This window comes from Cervus canadensis, chromosome X, assembly GCF_019320065.1.
Source record: "Cervus canadensis isolate Bull #8, Minnesota chromosome X, ASM1932006v1, whole genome shotgun sequence".
Classification (NCBI taxonomy): Eukaryota; Metazoa; Chordata; class Mammalia; order Artiodactyla; family Cervidae; genus Cervus; species Cervus canadensis.
This window is the reverse complement of record NC_057419.1, coordinates 130,555,710-130,571,367: the sequence shown is the minus strand read 5'-3', so window position 1 is coordinate 130,571,367 and position 15,658 is coordinate 130,555,710. Positions and strand designations below refer to the sequence as shown.

Genomic DNA, 15,658 nt, shown 5'->3' with positions numbered 1-15,658 from the left:
TCCTCTAATTAAAAATAAATGTAAATAAAGAAGAAAAATGTTTCACAGCAGCATTTATAATGCCAAAACCTGAGAACAAACCACTTATTCATCAATAGAAAAAATTTAAGTTATAAAATATGCACACAATGGAATACTGAAAATGAATACATGCAATGTCATAAAAGTATCTCAGAAATATACTGTTAATGGAATAAAGAAAGTCACAGTATTATTCCATCCCTATGAAGTGAAAAACATGCAAATATAAACAATATTTTTATAAATATATGTATATACACATACATATGTACGTGATTTTTAAAACTGAAAAGAGCAAGAGGATGGTGAACACAAATTCAGTATGGTTCCTTCCTATCATGAGGGTGCAGCAGTTTTCAAGTGCACTCATAATGCTCTATTTCTTAAGCTAGCTGGTAGATAAATGGTGCTCATCTATTATTCTCTTGGATATATGACATGGTTATAAACATTTTATACATCAGTTGAGAAAATATGTATTTGAGAAGTGGTAGTCAAACTGTGCTTCATTGAACTGCCTAAAAGATGACTATAGGAGGGGGCAAAAGGATGCGAGAGGTGCGGGAGTGTTAAGGAGGAAAGACTCAGGACTCCCCAACTCTGACTTCACTCAGAGCAGCTGCAGCCTTCTGAATATAGAAAAAGCTCTGAAAACCACTTCAGGTAATTTGCAAAAAGAAGGGTGTGCATTGAGTGACAAGGTCCCCTTATACACATATATTTGCTTGTATGGCATTAGCTATTTGGCAGAAGGCCAAAGAAATCAAAAGCCTAAGTAACAATTTGGCATCTTTGGCTATGGTAGTTCATCACTCCCTTTGCAAAGTTGTTTTGTAAATAAGAATGATAACACTTATTCTGTACATGAAATGAAGCTCTCACAGGAAGGGTGAGTCTCGCTTTACAGCAGACTAGGTTCCCAAAAGGAGGGTACAAATGACATTTCTGTATAACCAGCTGTATCTTTCCACAAACAAATATGACCATATCTAACATGTTTCGTATCCATCTTTGAGTAGTCATCACTACTGATTATTTATCTCTTAAATTTTTATTTTACTAAGGTCTCTACTCCAAGCTGTTAGTACTCTATAAACATACAAATATACCAAGAGAATATAATATTTAAAGAAACAAAATGAGAAATTGAGGGATATGGGAAGGCATTTTATAATGTTACAAATCATGTCCCTAATTCATTGGGGATTTTAACTTTGAACTTTCATGTATAAAAAAAATGCTCTTATATACAAATACCATTATAAAGGATTCTGTATAAAAAGGATTTCCAAGTCCTACTGGATGACCTTGTATTCAGTAAAGGAGTCACTCTATATTGTGCATCACAAACTAGTGTACCAATAGTGTGGGAGGATTCAGCAGTGTGTGACAAGATTTGGTGCATATCCTGGAACAAATTCCTGGGACTTCACTATTACTCAAAGACTTTAGGGGCAGGGAAAGATTCAAGTGACTTAATTAAGTAATCAAAAGCAGTATTTTTTATTAAAACAAACATTCTTAAAAAGAAATCTATATTCATATAATATTCTTATAATTTTAAAGTACAACTATTTAAAGAAATATCTTACTTTCAAAAGTACTTAGAACTCTGCCCCTCTTACCCTCACACTTAAAAGTTTATTCTTCTCTCCCATTATGGGTACACTGTCAGAAAAGTTTGAGAAGCTAAATCTACAGCATCTAGGCTTCTGCCTTCAGGTACTACTGCACTTGCGCATGCCGTCGTGTACATGCACGCTTTCCTTTTTCCCCATTTCAGATTAGTCTCTTTTTCCAATTAAAGGCTGGTTTCCCCGCACCCGCCACCCGCCCCCCCCCCGCCCCGAAGCATAACAAGAGAAGCCTAAGCAACCTCAGAACCGAAACACTTCATATATTCACGCTCTCCTTCTGCTTGACTTTCTCACAGGAATGGGAGTAGATAATAAAGGGTCAAAAATATGGTGACCTGGATGTACTTTTACTTCCTGCGGTCAGGAGAGTACAGCGCATGCGCTCCCTGGGGATATAAGGTTGACTTCCCCTCCCCTTGTGCTCTGTGAGGAGCGTCATGGAGAACGCACAAAGACGCGATCCTTCCTGTGAGGAGAACTGGTATGATTCCACTGGGGGTGAATCTTTACTAGATGAGCGAGAATCTGTTGAAAATGTTTTTTGGGACTTTAAGATAAACATTTTAGGTAAAAAGGATGAAACCATAATACATTTCTGTGACAAATGCGAATTACCGATTAGAATCTATGGGCGGATGCTTCCATGCAAGCACGCTTTTTGCTACACTTGTGCTATTTTACATGGAAAAGAAGGGGATAAGATATGCCCAAGCTGTAGTAATTTTGTGCAGCAAATTGAGCAGCATAGTCAAGGTTCTGTCTTTGTGTGTAGCACTGTTCAAGGATGCAAGAGATCCTATTTGTCTCAGAGAGACTTACAGGCTCATATCAACTTCCGCCACGTGAGAGCTGGAAACTCTATTCCCCATAATTAACTTGAAAATATTCATTCAGCATTTTGTCCCACCACCAGCTAAAATCTATGATTATCTTAAAAAGCTGCCAGACAAGCATCATATGAACCATATTATACCAAAGCAATACCTTATGATACCACCACCTTCTTTGCAAAGGAGTTGCTCAAGCCGCATAATCAGTCACAAGATATTCATGCTCCTACAGCAGAATTAATTGTCTGTGGCTTCATCTCTACATCCTTCAGTGAGTCAAGAAACTGAGTCAGAAAGTCTTTTTGTCTCAACAAGAAAACATAGCGATTTAATAACTGTTCCTATTCAGATTGACTCAAATTCAGGTACTTGAGAACCACTACCTCCTGTCTCTGCAACTGCTCACCAGCATCCTAAATATCAGAGTTGACCAGTGGTACTGAATTCTCATCACACTGTGCCATCACAGTGATATTCTATGCCACACTACCTCCTCTGCCATCAATACGTCATCTAAGGCCACATCCTTCCCAGGCCACAGGTACTTTTCACCTGATTGATAGCCAAGTTTCAGATACATCGGTGACTTCTATTCCACTACCTTCTCCATAGACGTCTTATTGCTCAGATGCCACCTTGTATGAAATATCTTCCACCAGGACCTATCTCACCTCAACAGGGTAAGCCACCTGTAAATATAAACCCTTCTCACCATTATTATGCTTACTCTTTACCCCAGTTTACTGAATATCAAGGAACTCTGAGCACTTCATTCATATTACCAGGGGAAGTAAGTCATAGTATGTGCCCTGTACCCTTTCCACCATGAAAGCAGTGTCTGCCTTTTTCAAACCTCATTTCTTGGACCGTTTCCTAGATCACACAAGATATAAACCATGTTATCAGTAGTAACCAGTATAAACCATGGTTTAATAATAATAGTAGTAGTATTAGTACTATTAGTATTATTAGTATTATTGTACTTATTATATATTATAATATATAATATATATTTTTATATTGTACTTTTATATTGCACTTTTATATTGTACAATATTTTATATTGCAATTATATAACATATATTTATATATATAATTTATAATTTATATATTTATAATTCATAATTTATATTTTATATATAAATTATATATATTACATAATATATATATCTATAATCATATTTTTATATAAATTATATACATATAAATCATATAAATATAATTTATTTATATATAAATATATATTATAAATTATGTTATATATATTTATATATAATATATATTAATATATATTATATAAACTATTATATAAATATAAATTTATTTATATATAAATATATATAAATATAAATTATAACATAATTATAAGTTATAAATATATATTTATATATTAATAATTATATAAATTATATAAACTATTATTATATAAATACATTATAAATTATAATATAATTATTTTAAATATATATTTTTATATAATTAATATAATATAAATATAAATATTATAAATATATAATTAATAATATAATATTAATAAATTATAACATATATAATTATATATTATATATAATTTATATAATATAAATATTATATTATATATTATAAGTAATAATTATATATATAATTATAATAATAATATATATATATGTATGTTAAAATAATTAATATAAATATAAAATATATAATTATATATAATATATATTAATAATATATATAATATAATTTATTTATAAATATATACATAAGAGTATATAAAGATATATAAATTATAACATTATAAAACTTATTAATATAATTATATATAGTTATGTATTATTTATTTATATATATAATTTTATATAGAATATATATAAAATATAATATATTAATTTTATAAATATATATACATAAAGATATATAAAGATATATAAATTATAAATTATAATACACTTATAAAATTATATATATTATATATATAGTTATGTATTATTTTATATATATATTTTATATAGAATATATATAAAATATATATATAATTTATATATATATAAATTGTTATAAATATATAAAAATATATACAAAATATAGATATAATTTATTTATATATAAAATATATATATTAAATATAAATTATATAAATATAATTATAAATATAAATATAATTATAAATATATATTAATAAATATTAATATATATTTATATATGTATATATGTATAAATATAAATAAATATAAATATATATTATATATATTATATATAATAATTAGTATTATTATTATAGTAAAATAATATTAATTATTTTGAACAGAAGATTTGATGGGGGGGAAGTATTGTCAACTATCTAATTAAGCTTTGAACATTTGGGGAAAGAAAAGCACCTCTTACAGAAGTGGCTATAAAAAAAAAGGCTATAAAACATTTAAAATCACTTAAAATGGTTTTAAGGCTTGATCTTGGGAGTGATTTTAAGTACTTTACTATAGTGCAGATAAGTGGCTCAGTTGAGAATAACTATGCTTTAACAACTTTGTTCCTGTAGTATAGTAAACTGACCCAGAAGTGACCATTTGCAATATTATTTCCAAAGGCACTGGGGGGGGCGGTGCTGTCTTTTTCTTTCATAAGTGCTGTTTTTGTTAAATTCAATATTTACTTTTTCATGTGATGTATTTTCCTAACCTGGGTAAAAAGAACAAATTTCAACATGCTCGTAAAAAAACAATAAGGCCTTTGTACATATATCTGTCTCTTTGTAACTTCTACCATTCTTGTTCCCAGGCCCAAACTGCTTTTTCTTTACTCTAACTTAAGCTGTTTGACCCAAACCATCTTTCAGGCTGAGCCTTGCCCTGGATTCTTGACATCACACAAACCAGCAGTATTTAAGCAGCTCTGGCCCAGATGTGTCAAATCCAGCATCAAATCCCTCTTACTACTCCAACCCTGATCTTTTTTTTAAAGATATGAATGACTTTTATTTTTTATTAATTTACTTTAATTGGAGGATAATTTCTTTACAATATTGTGGTGGTTTTTACCATATTAACATGAATCACCCATGGGTGCATGTGTCCCCCCATCCTGAACACTCCCTCCCACCTCCCTCCCCACCCCACCCATCTGGACTGTCCCAGAGCACCGGCTTTGAGTGCTATTCTTCATGTATTGATTTCACACTGGTTATTTATTTTATATATGGTAATACACATGTTTCAATGCTATTCTCTCAAATCATCCCACCCTTGCCTTCTCCCACATAGTCCAAAAGTCTGTTCTTTACATCTTTGTCTTTTTTGCTGCCTTGCACATAGGATCATCATTACCATCTTTCTAAATTCCATATATATGTGTTAATATACTGTAATTTCTCTTTTTTATTTACTTCACTCTGTATAATAGGCTCCAGTATCATCCACCTCTTTAGAACTGACTCAAATGTGCTCCTTTTTATAGCTGAGTCCCATCACTTCATGGGAAATAGATGGGGAAACAGTGGAAACAATGTCAGACTTTATTTTGGGGGGGCTCTAAAATCACTGCAGATGGTGATTGCAGCCATGAAATTAAAAGACGCTTACTCCTTGGAAGGAAAGTTATAACCAACCTAGATAGCATATTAAAAAGCAGAGACATTACATTACCAACAAAGGTCCATCTAGTCAAAGCTATGTTTTTTCCAGTGGTCATGTATGAATGTGAGAGTTGGACTGTGAAGAAAGCTGAGTGCCAAAAAACGATGCTTTTGAACTGTGGTGTTGGAGAAGACTCTTGAGAGTCCCTTGGACTGCAAGGAGATCCAACCAGTCCATCCTGAAGGAGATCAGTCCTGGGTGTTCATTGGAGGACTCATGCTGAAGCTGAAACTCCAATACTTTGGCCACCTCATGTGAAGAGTTGACTCATTGGAAAAGACCCTGATTCTGGGAGGGATTGGGGGCAGGAGGAGAAGGGGACGACAGAGGATGAGATGGCTGGATGGCATCACCAACTCGATGGACATGAGTTTGAGTAAACTCCGGGAGTTGGTGATGGACAGGGAGGCCTGGCGTGCTGCGATTAATGGGGTCGCAAAGAGTCGGACTCAAATGAGCGACTGAACTGAATATCCCGTTGTGTATATGTACTATAACTTCCCTATCCATTCAAATGCCAATGGACACCTACATTGCTTCCCTATCCTAGCTGTTGCAAACAGTGCTAAATGAGCATTCGGGTACATGTGCCTCTTTCAATTCTGGTTTCCTCAGTGTGTTTCCCAGCAGTGGGATTGCTGGGTCATATGGCAGTTCTATTTCGTTTTTTAAGGAATCTCCACGCTGTTCCCCATAGTGGCTGTACCAGATTGCATTCTCACTAACAGTGTAAGAGGGTTTCCTTTTCTCCACACCCTCTCTAGCAATTGTTTGTCGACTTTTTGATGGCAGCCATTCTGAACGGTGTGAGATGATACCTTGTTGTGGTTTTGATTTGCATTTTGCTAATAATCAGTGACGCTGAGCATCTTTTCATGTATTCATGTGTTTATTAGCCATCTGTATGTCGTCTTTGGGGAAATGTCTCTTCTTTGGCCCACTTTTTGATTGAGTTCATTTTTCTGGATTTGAGAGGCATGAGCTGCTTGTATATTTTGGAGATTGTCAGTTGCTTCATTTGCTATTATTTTCTCCCATTCTGAAGTCTGCCTTTTCACATTGATTACAGTTTCCTTCGTTGTATAAAAGCTCTTAAGTTTAACTAGGTCCCTAATTTTTGTTTTTATTTCCATTACTCTGGGAGGTAGGTTATAGAGAATCTTGCTGTGATTTATGTCAGATTGTTCTGCCTATGTTTTCCTTTAAGAGTTTCATAGTTTCTGGTCTCACATTTAGATCTTTAATCCATTTTGAGTTTACTTTTGTGTATGGTGTTAGAAAGTATTCTAGTTTCCTTCTTTTACAGGTGATTGGCTAGTTTTCCCAGCACCACTTGTTAAAGAGATTGTCTTTTTTCCATTGTATATCCTTGCCTCCTTTATCAAAAATAAGGTGTCCATAGGTGCATGGATTTATCTCTGGGCTTTCTATTTTGTTCCATTGATCCATATTCTTTTGTGCCAGTACCACACTGTCTTGATGACTATAGCTTTGTAGTATACTCTGAAGTCAGGAAGGTTGATTCCACCAGTTCCATTCTTCTTTCTCAAGATTGCTTTGGCTGTTTGAGATTTTTTTGCATTTCTGTACAAATTGTGAGGTTATTTGTTCTAGTTCTGTGAAAAATACCATTGGTATCCTCATAGGGATTGCATTGAACCTATAGATTGCTCCAGGTAATACACTCATTTTCACTATACTGATTCTTCCAACCCATGAACATGGTATATTTCTCCATCTATTTGTGTCATCTTTGCTTTCTTTCATCAGTGCTTTATAATTTTCTATATATATATATGTCTTTTGTTTCTTAGGTAAATTTATTCCTAAGTATTTTATTCTTTTCGTTGCAATAGTGAATGGGGTTATTTCCTTAATTTCTCTGTTTTTTCACTGATTGTGTATAGTAATACAAGGGACTTCTGTGTATTAATTTTATGTCCTGCAACTTTACTATATTCATTGATTAGCTCTAGTAGTTCTCTGGTGGTATCTTTAGGGTTTTCTATGTAGAGGATTATGTCATCTGCAAACAGAGTTTCTTTTTTTCCAATCTGGATTCCTCTTCTTTCTTTCTCTTCTCTGATTGCTTTGGCTAGGACCTCCAAAACTATGTTGAATAGTAGTGGTGAGAGTGGGCACCCTTGTCTTGTTCCTGATTTTAGAGGAAATGCTTTCAATTTTTTGCCATTGAGGGTAATGGTTACTGTGGGTTTGTCATATATTGCTTTTGCCATGTTGAGGTATGTTGCTTCTATGCCTGCTTTCTGGAGAGTTCTCATCATAAATGGGTGTTAAATTTTGTCAAGGGCTTTCTCTGCATCTATTGAGATTATCATATGGTTTTTATCTTTCAATTTGTTAATGTGGTGTATCACATTGATTTGCAGATATTGGAGAATCCTTGAATCCCTGGAATAAAGTCCACTTGGTCATGATTTATGATCTTTTTAATATGTTGTTAGATTCTATTTGCTAAAATTTTGTTAAGGATTTTTGTATCTGTGTTCATCAGTGATATTGGCCTATAGTTTTCTTTTTTTGTGGCATCTTTGTCTGGTTTTTGGATTAGGGTGATGGTGGTCATGGGATGAGTTTGAGAGTTTACCTTCCTCTGCAATTTTCTGGAAGAGTATGAGTAGGATAGGCGTTAGCTCTTCTCTAAATTTTTGGTAGAATTCACCCATGAAGCCATCTGGTCCTGGGCTTTTGTTTGCTGGAAGATTTTTTATTACAGTTTCAATTTCTGCACCTGTGATGGATCTGTAAAGATTTTCCATTTCTTCCTGATTCAATTTTGGGAGGTTATACTTTTCTAAGAATTTTTCCATTTCTTCCTAGTTGTCACATTTTATTGGCATGTAATTGCTCATAGTCATCTCTTATGATCTTCTGTATATGTGTTGTCTGTTGTGATTTCTCCATCTTCATTTCTAATTTTGTTGATTTGATTCTTCTCCCTTTCTTTTCTTGATGATTCTGGCTAACAGTTTGTCTATTTTATTTATCTTCTCAAAGAACCAGTTTTTAGTTTTGTTGATCTTTGCCATAGTCTCCTTCATTTCATTTCTGCTTTGATTTTTATGATTTGCTTCTACTAACTTTAGGGTTCTTTCATTCTTCTTTCTAGTTGCTTTAGGTATAAAGTTAGATTGTTTATTTTTGTTTCTTGAAATAGGCTTGTATTGCTATGAACTGCCCTCTTAGCACTGCTTTTACTGAATCCCATAGGTTTGGAATTGTCATGTTTTCATTTTCATTTCTTTCTATGCATTTTGATTTTCTTTTTGCTTTCTTCTATGATCTGTTATTCAGAAACTTGTTGTTTAGCCTCTGTTTGTTTTTTATAGTTTTTTTTCTGTAGTTGACATCTAATCTTATTGCATTGTGATCAGAAAAGATTGAAATGATTTCTCTTTATTACCAATGCTAGATTTATGACCTATGATCTATCCTGGAGAATGTTCCATATGCACTTGAGAAAAAGGTGAAACCCATTGTTTTTGGGTGGAATGCCCTATACATATCAATTAGGTCTAACTGGTCCATTGTATCATTTAAAGCTTGTGTCTCCTTGCTAATTTTCTGTTTGGTTAATCTATCCATAGGTGTGAGTGGCATATTAAAGTCCCCCATTCTTATTGTATTGCTGTTAATTTCCCCTTTCATACTTATTAGCATTTGCCTTAAGTATTGAGGTGCCCCTATGTTGGGTGCATTTGTATATCTTTTTCTTGAATTGATCCTTTGATCGTTATGTAGTGTCCTTCTTTGTCTCTTATCACGGTCTTTATTTCAAACTCTATTTTATCTGATATGAGTATTGCTACTCCGGCTTTCTTTTGGCCTCCACTTACATGAAATATCTTTTTCCAGCCTTTCACTTTCAGTCTATCTGTGTCCCTAGGCTTGAGGTGGGTCTCTTGCAGACAGCATACATAGGGGTCTTGTTTTTTTAATCTGTTTGGCCAGTCTTTGTCTTTTGGTTTGAGCACTTAACCCATTTACATTTAAGATTATTATTGATAAGTATGATCCTGTTACCATATACTTTGTTGTTTTGGATTTGTTTTTTATAAATCTTTTCTCTGTTTCCTGTTAGAGAAGATCCTTTAGCATTTGTTGAAGAGCTGATTTGGTGGTGCTGAATTCTCTCAGCTCTTGCTTGTCTGTAAAGTTTTTTATTTCTCCTTCATATCTGAATGAGATCCTTGCTGGGTACAGTAATATTGATTGTAGGTTTTTCTTTCATCACTTTAAGTATGTCCTGTCATTCTCTTCTGGCCTGAAGAGTTTCTATTGAAAGATCAGCTGTTATCCTTATGGAGATCCCCTAGTGTGTTATTTGTTGCTTTTCCCTTGCTGCTTTTAATATAAGCTCTTTGTGTTTAACTTTTGTTAGTTTGATTGATATGCATCTTGGGGTATTTCACCTTGCATTATCCTGTTTGGGATTCTCTGGGTTTCTTGGACTTGGGTGACTATTTCCTTCCCCATTTGGGGGAAGTTTTTAACTATTATCTCAAGTATTTTCTCATGCCCTTTCTTTTTGTCTTCTTCTTCTAGGACACCTATGATTCAAATGTTCAACCCTGATCTTATGCCCCAGTTTTAACGGGGCACTGCTCCTTTCCTATGTTAAAAGATGAACTGAGGCATATTAAAATTTTAGAGTTTATCTAAGTAAAAATGTGTTCAAATCAGGCAGTCTTCAATTTAACAAGGAGATCTGAGGAGCTGTATAAAAAGAACAACTTTTATAGGCAGAAAGAAACAGGAACAAGGATGTTATCCTAGGCAAAAAAGCAGATTGGTTATTGCAAGTTTACTTTCCCTTAAGCATGGACAGGGATTAGTTAGATTACCAAACTGGTGTTGGTAAGGTGATTAGATTAAGATTCCATTCATTGGAAAGCCAAAGCTATAATTTGGCTCCCCTTGTAGCTCAGATGGCAAAGAATATGGCTGCAATTCAGGAGACCCGGGTTCAGTCCCTGGGTCAGGAAGATCCCCTGAAGAAGGGAATGGCAACCCACTCCAGTATTCTTGCCTGGAAAGAATCCCATGGACAGAGGAGCTTGGCAGGTTACAGTCCATAGGGTCGAAAAGAGTTGCACATGACTAAAGTGACTGAGCATGCAAGGAGCCATTTGTTTGAACAGTAAACAAGCAAGAGTGGTACCCTTTCTCCCTGTCTGTGGGGATTTAGTTCTAAGACTTAACTTCTTGCTTGAAAAAGAATGAGAAATTTTATTTTTCCTCTGATAGATACAACTGATGTATCTGTAATGGATTAACAGTTATATATACATGTTAATGGGTCAACAAGTATATAAAAGGGTAAAGCAAGTACGTAAATATTAGTCGCTCAGTCGTGCCTGACTCTTTGTGACCCCATGGACTTCAGCCCACCAGGCTCCACTATCCATGAGATTTTCCAGGCAAGGATACTGGAGTGGGTTGCCATTTCCTTCTCCAGGGGATCTTCCCAACCCAGGGTTTGAACCCAGGTCTTCTGCACTGCAGGCAGATTCTTTACTGACTGAGCTACAAGGGAATCCCATATAAAAGGGTAAGAGTTCATTTTTTTGTCTCTGCAGTCTATTGTAGAGGAAGAAATTTTTCTCTACCCTTCTAGATTTTTTGATTGATCTAAGAATTAAATGACACAGGTTAACAGGGGGGAAAATCGCACAAAAGTTTAAGAAACCCATATATACATGGGAGAGACCCAGGAAAACTAAGTAATTGACCAAAATGGTCAAAGCTATTACCTGAAATACCATCTTCAGCTAAAGACAGAAGAGGATGCTGTGGGTATTGGTTTGAGACTTCAAAGGGGAGGAAAGCAAGTCACATGGAAATGGAAAAACAAATATTTTGTAAACAAATACTCTTGGGCTGCACAGAACAAGTGGGACACAGAGTAGAAACTGATTTTTAGGCCCTGCCTAGAGTTTCCCCTAAGAAAATCAGTTTCTACTCTGTGTTCCATTGTTTCTGTGGCCCTGCCTAGGGTTCCCCCTAGGTCTTTCCTGGTGGCTCAGTCAGTAAAGAGTCTGCCTGCAATGCGGGGGAATCAGATTCAATCCCTGGATAGGGAACATCCCCTGGAGAAAGAAATGGCAACCCACTCAGTATTCTTGCCTGAAGAATTCCATGTTCAGAGGAGCCTGGTGGGCTTCAGTCCATGGGATCACAAAGAGTCAGATATGACCGAGCGACTAATGCTTTCACTTTCAGAGTTTCCCCTACCACAGTTCAGTTCAGTCGCTCAGTCATGTCCGACTCTTTGCAAACCCATGAATCACAGCACGCCAGGTCTCCCTGTCCATCACCAACTCCCGGAGTTTACTCAAACTCATGTCCATTGAGTCGGTGATGCCATCCAGCTGTCTCATCCTCTGTCTTTTCCAATGAGTCAACTCTTCACATGAGGTGGCCAAAGTATTGGAGTTTCAGCTTCAGCATCAGTCCTGCCAATGAACACCCAGGACTGATCTCCTTCAGGATGGACTGGTTGGATCTCCTTGCAGTCCAAGGGACTCTCAAGAGTCTTCAACACCACAGTTCAAAAGCATCAATTTTTTGGCGCTCAGCTTTCTTCACAGTTCAATTCTCACATCCATACATGACCACTGGAAAAACCATAGCCTTGACTAGATGGACCTTTGTTGGCAAAGTAATGTCTCTACTTTTTAATATGCTGTCTAGGTTGGTCATAACTTTCCTTCCAAGGAGTAAGTGTCTTTTAATTTCATGGCTGCAATCACCATCTGCAGTGATTTAGAGCCCAAAAAAATAAAGTCTGACATTGTTTCCACTGTTTCCCCATCTATTTGCCATGAGGTGATGGGACCAGATGCCATGATCTTAGTTTTCTGAATGTTGAGCTTTAAGCCAACTTTTTCACTCTCCTCTTTCACTTTCATCAAGAGGATTTTTAGTTCCTCTTCACTTTCTGCCATAAGGGTGGTGTCATCTGCATATCTGAGGTTATTGATATTTCTCCCGGCTATCTTGATTCCAGCTTGTGCTTCTTCCAGCCCAGCATTTCTCATGATGTACTCTGCATATAAGTTAAATAAGCAGGGTGACAATATACAGCCTTGACGTACTCCTTTCCCTATTTGGAACCAGTCTGTTGTTCCATGTCCAGTTCTAACTGTTGCTTCCTGACCTGCATACAGGTTTGTCAAGAGGCAGGTCAGGTGATCTGGTATTCCCATCTCTTTCAGAATTTTCCACAGTTTGTTGTGATGCACACAGTCAAAGGCTTTGGCATAGTCAATAAAGCAGAAATAGGTGTTTTTCTGGAACTCTCATGCTTTATTTTTTTCTGCTATTGTTTTACCAGATCCTAATCAAATAGATGATCATGATTTATCTTCCCTAGAAACCCTGAGACAAAATCAGAAGACCCTAAAGGGACCTACTGGAAGAAGTCTGGCACTCCTATTCAACTGAACAATTTAGTTTCTATAGAAGTGCCCTGGAGAAAAGATGCACTGTCACCATGCAGAGGGGCCACTTCAGATGCTACTGATCACCCAAATGGCCAAAGTGAAAGAAAACCCAGATAGGTTCATGCTTCCCACATGAAGCCAGCTCTTCAAGAGGACCCAACTGTGGTTTGCAAAACTGACTTGAAACTTAAATTTTCTGGAATAAATGGTGTTGGTACTGAACTCAACTGGAGGTATTATAAAGAACTTATTACTATTCTCAGACTGAACTGCCTTCTTATCTTATTCAAAATATTAAGAAATAGAAGTATAATAGTGAATTATTTATTGTTTCATTACTCTAAGAATCACATTTTACTAGCAAACAAACAGGTTATTTGTTATACCACTCTCTGTACTCCCATAATGGTTCCTGAGTCACACATTTCTCATTGGCTGTAAATTGTACTCCCAGGATGGACAGGGCCTGGGCTTATAAATCCAACAATTTGATTATTGGCAGGAAAAAAAGAACTGTATTCATTACAAACTTTTTATAATATTAAGGTGAGAATAACTAATATGCATCCAGATATTCAAGCCCCAAATTTGACACAAATAATGTTTTGTTAACTAGACGATTGTAAGAGTGGTATACATGATTAGTAATATGATTATATGATTACTAATAGAAATGATTACTATATATGTATATATTAGTAATAGAAATGATTAGTATATATGATTAGTGATAGAAAAACAGGAATCTGGCATTTATGGATAGAGACTACAGAATACAGGTGTAATGTCACTGTTAGTCACTTTGGGATACAAGTTTTTCCAGTTCTAGTGCAGACAAACATGTCTATTATATTGGGTTGACCAAAATTTTTTTGAGATTTTCTTGCAAGATATTATGGAAAAATCTAAAACTTTTTGGCCCACCTGATACTATTTATAATAGTTAAATATCCATGGGTAACTACTGAGTTAGAGGTGAAAAATGGCCCAGAGGTTGGGTTTGTCCTCAAGACATAAATGATTGGTGCCATGTATCTTGAACACTGGAAGTTGAAGGGGAGAATTTGCCACTCCCCAAAATGCCTCTCTGCCATAAGGATTATCTTAAGTTGCGTATTTTTAAGAAATAGCAGATACAGGAAAAGCTATTAGTAGAGTGGAAGTTACCCTTTTATAAGAGATATTTACATCTATAAGAGAAATCTTCATTCCTAAGGGTGTCTCCCTCTCTGTGCCAGGAAAAGGAAGATGATTTAACCTCCAGAAATGTATCAGTGGAGAAGGCAGCACCTCAAATCTGCATAACAACTATATCCTAGTTTTTTGTGTGTTGCCTAGTCACCTCCCATAACTGCCAGCCCACCTCCAACATCTTCAGTTGTCTTAGCTAGAAACGGTATGTAATTTGAAGGCTTGGGCCATTTTGGAGAGTTACTCAGTTTTCCTGGGTCTCTCCCATGTATATGGGAGGTATAGTGAATAAAAGTTCCTCAGTCATGTCCAACTCTGTGACCTCATGGACTGCAGCCCACCAGGATCCTCTGTCCACGGGATTTCTCAGGCAAGAATACTGGAGTGGGTTGCCATTTCCTTCTCCAGGGGATCTTCCCAAGCCAGGGATCAAACATGGTTCTCCCACACTGCAGGCGGACTCTTTACCCACTGAGCCACCAGGGAAGTCCTTCCAGGGAAGTATATATGTATATATGTTATTAAATTTCTGTTTGTTTTTCTGTTAATCTTTTATTACAAAGGGGTTTCAGCCAAGAACCTAGAAGGGGAGAGGGAAAGTTTAATCTATACCCTTCAGTGGGTGTCTCATAGTAGGACTTTGATACTAGATAATGGCCATGTGTTTGTGTTTTATATCTGGGAGAAGTATTTAGGAAGATTGAATAATTACAGAAGGGTCTAGTTTATTCTGTAATTATAATGTTACTTCTGTGAGGGGAAATGTATTGGGGCTTAAGAAAAACTCAGTTAAAAATTTACATTATCAGGCTCCAGAGTTAATCAATGAATCTAGTCCAGATTTAGATTGGATGGAATATTGTAAAAAACTACAAAGCAATACTTAAGTATTTTAAAACTCA

At 35.4% G+C, this 15,658-nt stretch overlaps 1 pseudogene; it reads left to right on the top strand.

The window, feature by feature from the left end:
• Positions 1 to 2,095: 2,095 nt before the first annotated feature.
• LOC122435739 lies at positions 2,096 to 13,815 on the top strand (annotated as a pseudogene).
• Positions 13,816 to 15,658: the final 1,843 nt, after the last annotated feature.